This window comes from Rhinopithecus roxellana, chromosome 17 (assembly GCF_007565055.1).
Source record: "Rhinopithecus roxellana isolate Shanxi Qingling chromosome 17, ASM756505v1, whole genome shotgun sequence".
NCBI classification, from domain to species: Eukaryota; Metazoa; Chordata; class Mammalia; order Primates; family Cercopithecidae; genus Rhinopithecus; species Rhinopithecus roxellana.
Genome location: NC_044565.1, coordinates 85,381,014 through 85,386,639, shown reverse-complemented (window position 1 = coordinate 85,386,639; position 5,626 = coordinate 85,381,014).

Genomic DNA, 5,626 nt, shown 5'->3' with positions numbered 1-5,626 from the left:
AAAACCTTCAAGAGTCTCCTAGGACCTACAAAGTCCAAATTTTTTGGCATGATATTCAAGACATTTTATTAAGTGCTTGAGTTGACCATTCCAGCCTCATCTCCCATTCATAGGAGACTATCTTTAGTTTTTTGAAAATACCAGGTACTTCCCTCTATCATTATTCGAAAAACAGAAAATGGTTCCCTGTGAAGGGGCTGAGGCATGAATGGTCAATTCAAACTACAGTCTTAAATACTATTCCTCACATGGACCAAATAGGAAATGAATTAAAATGTGGCATGATTTTGTACAATTGGTGGAGTATTAAAAAAGGAGGATCTAGGGTGGGTGTGGTGACCCGTCCCTATAATCCCAGAACTTTGGGAAACCGAGGCAGGAGGATCTCTCAAGCCCAGGAGTAGAAGACCAGCCTGGACAACATAGGGAACCCTATCTCTAAAAAAAAAAAAATTTTTTTTTAATTAGCTAGGTGTGGTGGGGCACAGTTGTGATGCCAGCTACTTGGAAGGCTGAGATTAGAGGATCACTTGGGCTGCAGAGCTTGAGGCTTCAGTGCACCATGATCATGCCACCGCACTTCGGCCTGGGCAACAGAGCAAGACCTTGTCTCAAAAAAAAAAAAAAAAAAAAAAAGGAAGTATATATTTTAACGTAAAACTAGAAACATTCTGTGACTGGCATAGGAGTTCTAACATTGACCCTATAAAGTGGAAAGCAAAGAGTAGTTTTTGGCTATACAGTGAACTAAATCTGTAAAGTCATAACACATAAATGTTCATTTATTATTTTTTACAATTTTGGAATAAATTCACAGACAAACTACAGAAGACTAAATTGTGATTACAGAAAAGAGTATGTGATACACCTGGAAGACTTAAAAGTAAAGTTGCAGCTGACAAGTAAAAGAGTAGAAGAGGGAAATGCAAATTAAAACCACAAGGAGATACCACCTCACACCTGTTAGAATGGCTATGATGAAAAAGATAAACGACAGTGTTGGCGGGGATGTGGAGAAAAGAGAACACTGCGCATTGTTGGTGGGAGTGTACGTTAGTATAACCATTATGGAAAACTGTATGTAGGTTTCTCAAACAATTAAAAATAGAACTGCCATATGATCCAGCAATTCCTGGATACATATCCTAAGGATATAATATCAATGTGTTAAGGAGATATCTGCATTCCCATGTTCATTGTAACATTTTCACAATAGTCAAGATATGGAGCTAAAAACAAAAAAATAAAAGATATGGACCTGAATGTCCATCGTGGATGAATGGATAAAAAAATTTTGCTTTACCTACATAATGGGATACTGTTAATCTTAACAAAGAAGGAAATCCTGTGATTCGTGACAACATGGATGAATCTGAAGACATCGTGTTATGCAAAATAAGCCAGGCTCAGAAAGACAAATATCGCATGATCTCACCCATATGTGGAATCTAAAAACACCGATCTCATAGAAGCAGAGAGTAGAGTGGTGGGGACCAGGGGCTGGGGGTGGGAGTGGAGACTGGGGATATGTTGGTCAGAGGACAAGAAATTTTAGTTAGACAGAAGAAATGAGTTCAAAAGATCTACGGTATAGCATGCTGACTAAAGTTAATAACAACGTGGTGTATACTTGTAAAATTGCTAAGAGAATAGATTCTAAGTGTTCTCACCACACAAAAGTAAGTATTTGAGGTAATGCATATGTCAATTAGCTTGATTTAGTCATTCTGCAACATATACATATTTCAAAACATATTGTACACCATAAATGTATACAATTTTTATTTGCCAATTAAAAATTAAATGAGAAACAGTTAAAAAAAAAAAAAAAAAGAAAGAACAACAGGTGAAGGGAACCATCCAAGCACAAACATCCTCAACTCTTGGTTGATGGAACACTAAATAGAGGTTCTAAGATGTTGTCTGCAATCAGCTGCGCCCAGTTGCTGTAATCCCAGTGCTTTTGGAGGCTGAGATGGGAGGATCTGTTGAGCCCAGAAGTTTGAGACCAAGCCTGGGCAACACAGCAAGACCTCATTTCTACAAAAATTTTAAAAAGTAACCTGGTGCACTGGTGCATGCCTGTAGTTCCAGCTACTCAGAAGGCTGAGGCAGAAGGATCACTGGAGCCCAGGAGGTTGTGGCTGCAGTGAGCTATGATCACATCACTGCACTCCAGCCTGGTGACAGAGTGAGACCCTGTCTTTAAAAAAAAAAAAAAAAAAAAAAAAAAAAAAAAGGACATTTTCTGAAATCAGAGAGGACCAGCACAGTATGAAATCAGAGAGGACCAGCGCAGTAGCAGAGGTTTGTGACCAAATTATGTTGGGAGAAGGGAGGCTGGGCAAGCAAGCTAAATTTGCATCCATCTTGGTATCTAAATCAAGTAACAACAAATTTGGAGATATCAAGTTAATCACAAAAAGAACTAAAAGCAGAAACTGTTCAAAGAAGTTGCCTCAGGAGAACAAGTTAAAGAACACTATAGAAAGCAATCAGTCAATTCCAGAATGTAGGACATTCCATGGGACAACTGCCCTCATTTCTCTAATGAATCAATGGCAGGGAGAGGAAATGAGTTATAGAAAAAAAGGACATTCAGGAGACAATGAAACAATCAAATTCAACGTGGGCCTTTCATTGGGGGATCCTTTATTAGAACTTTGAGACAATCAGAAAAATTTAATTATGAACTGGATATAAGATGGTGTTAAGAAATTGTGGCCAGGTGCGGTGGCTCACGCCTATAATCCCAGTACTTTGGGAGGCTGAGGCGGGTGGATCACCTAAGGTCAGGAGTTCAAGACCAGCCTGGCCAACATGGCAAAAGCCCCAATTCTACTAAAAATAATTTTTTAAAAAATTAGCTAGGCATGGTAGTGCACGCCTATAATACCGGCTACTCAGGAGGCTGAGGCAGGAGAATCGCTCGAACCTGGGAAGTGGAGGTTGCAGTGAGCTGAGATCGCACCATTGCACTCCAGCCTGGGTGACAGGGGGAGACTCCACCTCAAAAAAAAAAAAGAAGGAGGGAAGGAAGGAAGGGAGGGAGGAAGGGAGTGAGCGAAAGAAAGGAGGGAGGGGGAGGAAGGAAGAAGAAAAAAAGAAAGAAAGAGAGAGAGAGAAAGAAAGGAAGGAAGGAAGGAAGGAAGGAAGGAAGGAAGGAAGGAAGGAAGGAAGGAAGGAAGGAAGGAAGAGAAGGAGAAGGAGACATAGAGAAGAAGGAAGGAAGGAAGTAAGAGAAGAGATGAAGGAAGGAAGGAAGGAAGAAGATAGGACAGGAAGTAAGGAAGGAATGAAGGAAGGAAGAAGAAGGGAAGAGGAAGAAACGAAAAGACGAGAACGAGCGAAAGAGAGAGAAGTCTAGAAAGGAGAGACAGAACGAGAGAGAAAGAGAAAGAAGAAAAGAAAAGAAATTGTTAATTCATTAGGTATAATAATGGCATGGTGGTTAGAGTTAAAAATATCTTCTGCAGTTATGGATATACTGAAGTATTTCTAGCTAAAATAACATGACATCTCACATTTGCTTTAAAATACTCCAACACCACGCCTTCCTCCCCCAAAATAAAGAGGGACAGAGAAACAATGCTGGCCAAATGTTGCTAATTGTGGAAGCTGGATGATGGATTTCTAGGGTTCACCATACCTTTCCCTCCTTTCATGTGTGCTTGAAAATTTCCAAAATACTATGACAGTGTGAGAATGAAAATTTAAAAATGCAAAACCATACACTGTTGTTGTGTTGTTATTGTTATTTTTTTGCAACCAGGTGCCTCTAAGGAATGGGATAGGATTTGGGGAACAGTGGTGCTGGCAAGATTTTCATAGTTTTCACTTATTCAGTGAATATTTACTGAGTCCTGCAATGCATGAGACACTGTGTAGACACTTTAGGGGAATGAACAGAACAGATCAAAGTCCCTGTCCTCATGGAGCTCACATTCCCATCAGGGGAGAGAGACAACAAACCATAGACATAGTAAGTCAGTTAAAATAAGTTAGAAGTGGGTAAGTGCTGTGAGGAAATAAGTGGGTTAAGAGGGACCAGGAGTGGAGCCAGAGCTGCAGTTTTAAATAGCAAGTGCAGGGAAGAGCTCATTGAAAAAGATGACCTTGGAACAGAGACTTGAAGAAGGTGAAAGACATTATAAACCCCTTTGAATTATTGCTTTTTAATTATGTTCATGGATTACTTTGCTAAAAATAATTGAAAAAGATTCCTTTAAAAATAAAATAGTTTAGGCTGGATGTGGTGGCTCATGCCTGTAGTGCTAGCACTTTGAGAGGCTGAGGCAAGAGAGAATTGCTTGAGGTCAAGAGTTCAAGACCAACCTGGCCAACATAGTAAGACCCCCATCCCTATTTTTTTTAAAACAGATTAAAAAATAACAATAAAAAAATATTTTGCCTGGCCATGGTGGCTCATACCTGTAATCCTAGCACTTTGGGAGACTGAGGTGGGTGGATCACTTGAGACCAGAAGTTTGAGGCCAGCCAGGCCAACGTGATGAAACCCCATTTCCACAAAAAATACAAAAATTAGCTGGGCGTGGTGGCACATGCCTGTAGTCGTAGCTACTTGGGAGGCTGAGGTGGGAGGATTGCTTGAGCCCAGGAGGCAGAGGCTGCAGTGAGCCAAGATGGTGCCACTGCCTTCCAGCCTGGGTGATAGAGCAAGACAATGTCTCAAGAAAACAAAAAACCCACACACACAGTTGGGCTGGGCATGGTGGCTCATACCTGTAATCCCAGCCCTTTCGAAGGCCGAGGTGGGTAGATCACTTGAGGTCAGGAGTTCGAGACCAGCCTGGCCAACATGCTGAAATCTCGTCTCTACTAAAAATACAAAAAATTAGCTGGGCGTGGTGGCATACACCTCTAATCCAAGCTATGTGGGAGGCTGAGGCAGGAGAATCATTTGAACCTGGGAGGTGAAGGTTGCAGTGAGCCGAGATCGTGCCACAGCACTCCAGCCTGGGCAACAGAGTAAGACTCTGTCTCAAAAAAAAGAAAATTTTTTTTTCTCCCCACCATGTCTCCTTCTCTGCCTACCAAAATCTTCCTTTCTTTTTCAAGCCAACCATGAGTAATCCTGCCTTCAAGAGGTCTTTTTTATCCACGGCCAGAATTAACCACTTTCTTTGTGGTTTTTGCACATCGCCAGTATCTCTAACATGTACTTCCTTCTCCTATGTAGGACACTAAGCATTTTACATTTCATTATTTTATTTACACTTCACAATGATATTGAATGGTTTTTTGGTTTTTTTGTTTTTTGTTTTTTTGTTTTTTTGTTTTTCTGTTTTTTGTGACAGAGTCTCTCTGTCGCCCAGGCTGGAGTGCAGTGGAGCCATCTCGGCTCATTCCAAGCTCCGCCTCCCAGGTTCCCGCCATTCTCCTGCCTCAGCCTCCCGAGTAGCTGGGACTACAGGTGCCCACCAACACGCCCAGCTAATTTTTTTGTATTTTTGGTAGAGACGGGGTTTCACCGCGTTAGCCAGGATGGTCTCCATCTCCTGACCTCGTGATCCGCCCGCCTCGGCCTCCCAAAGTGCTGGGATTACAGGCTTGAGCCACCGCACCTGGCAGAGTGGTTTTTATTTAATATCATTGTTATTCCCAC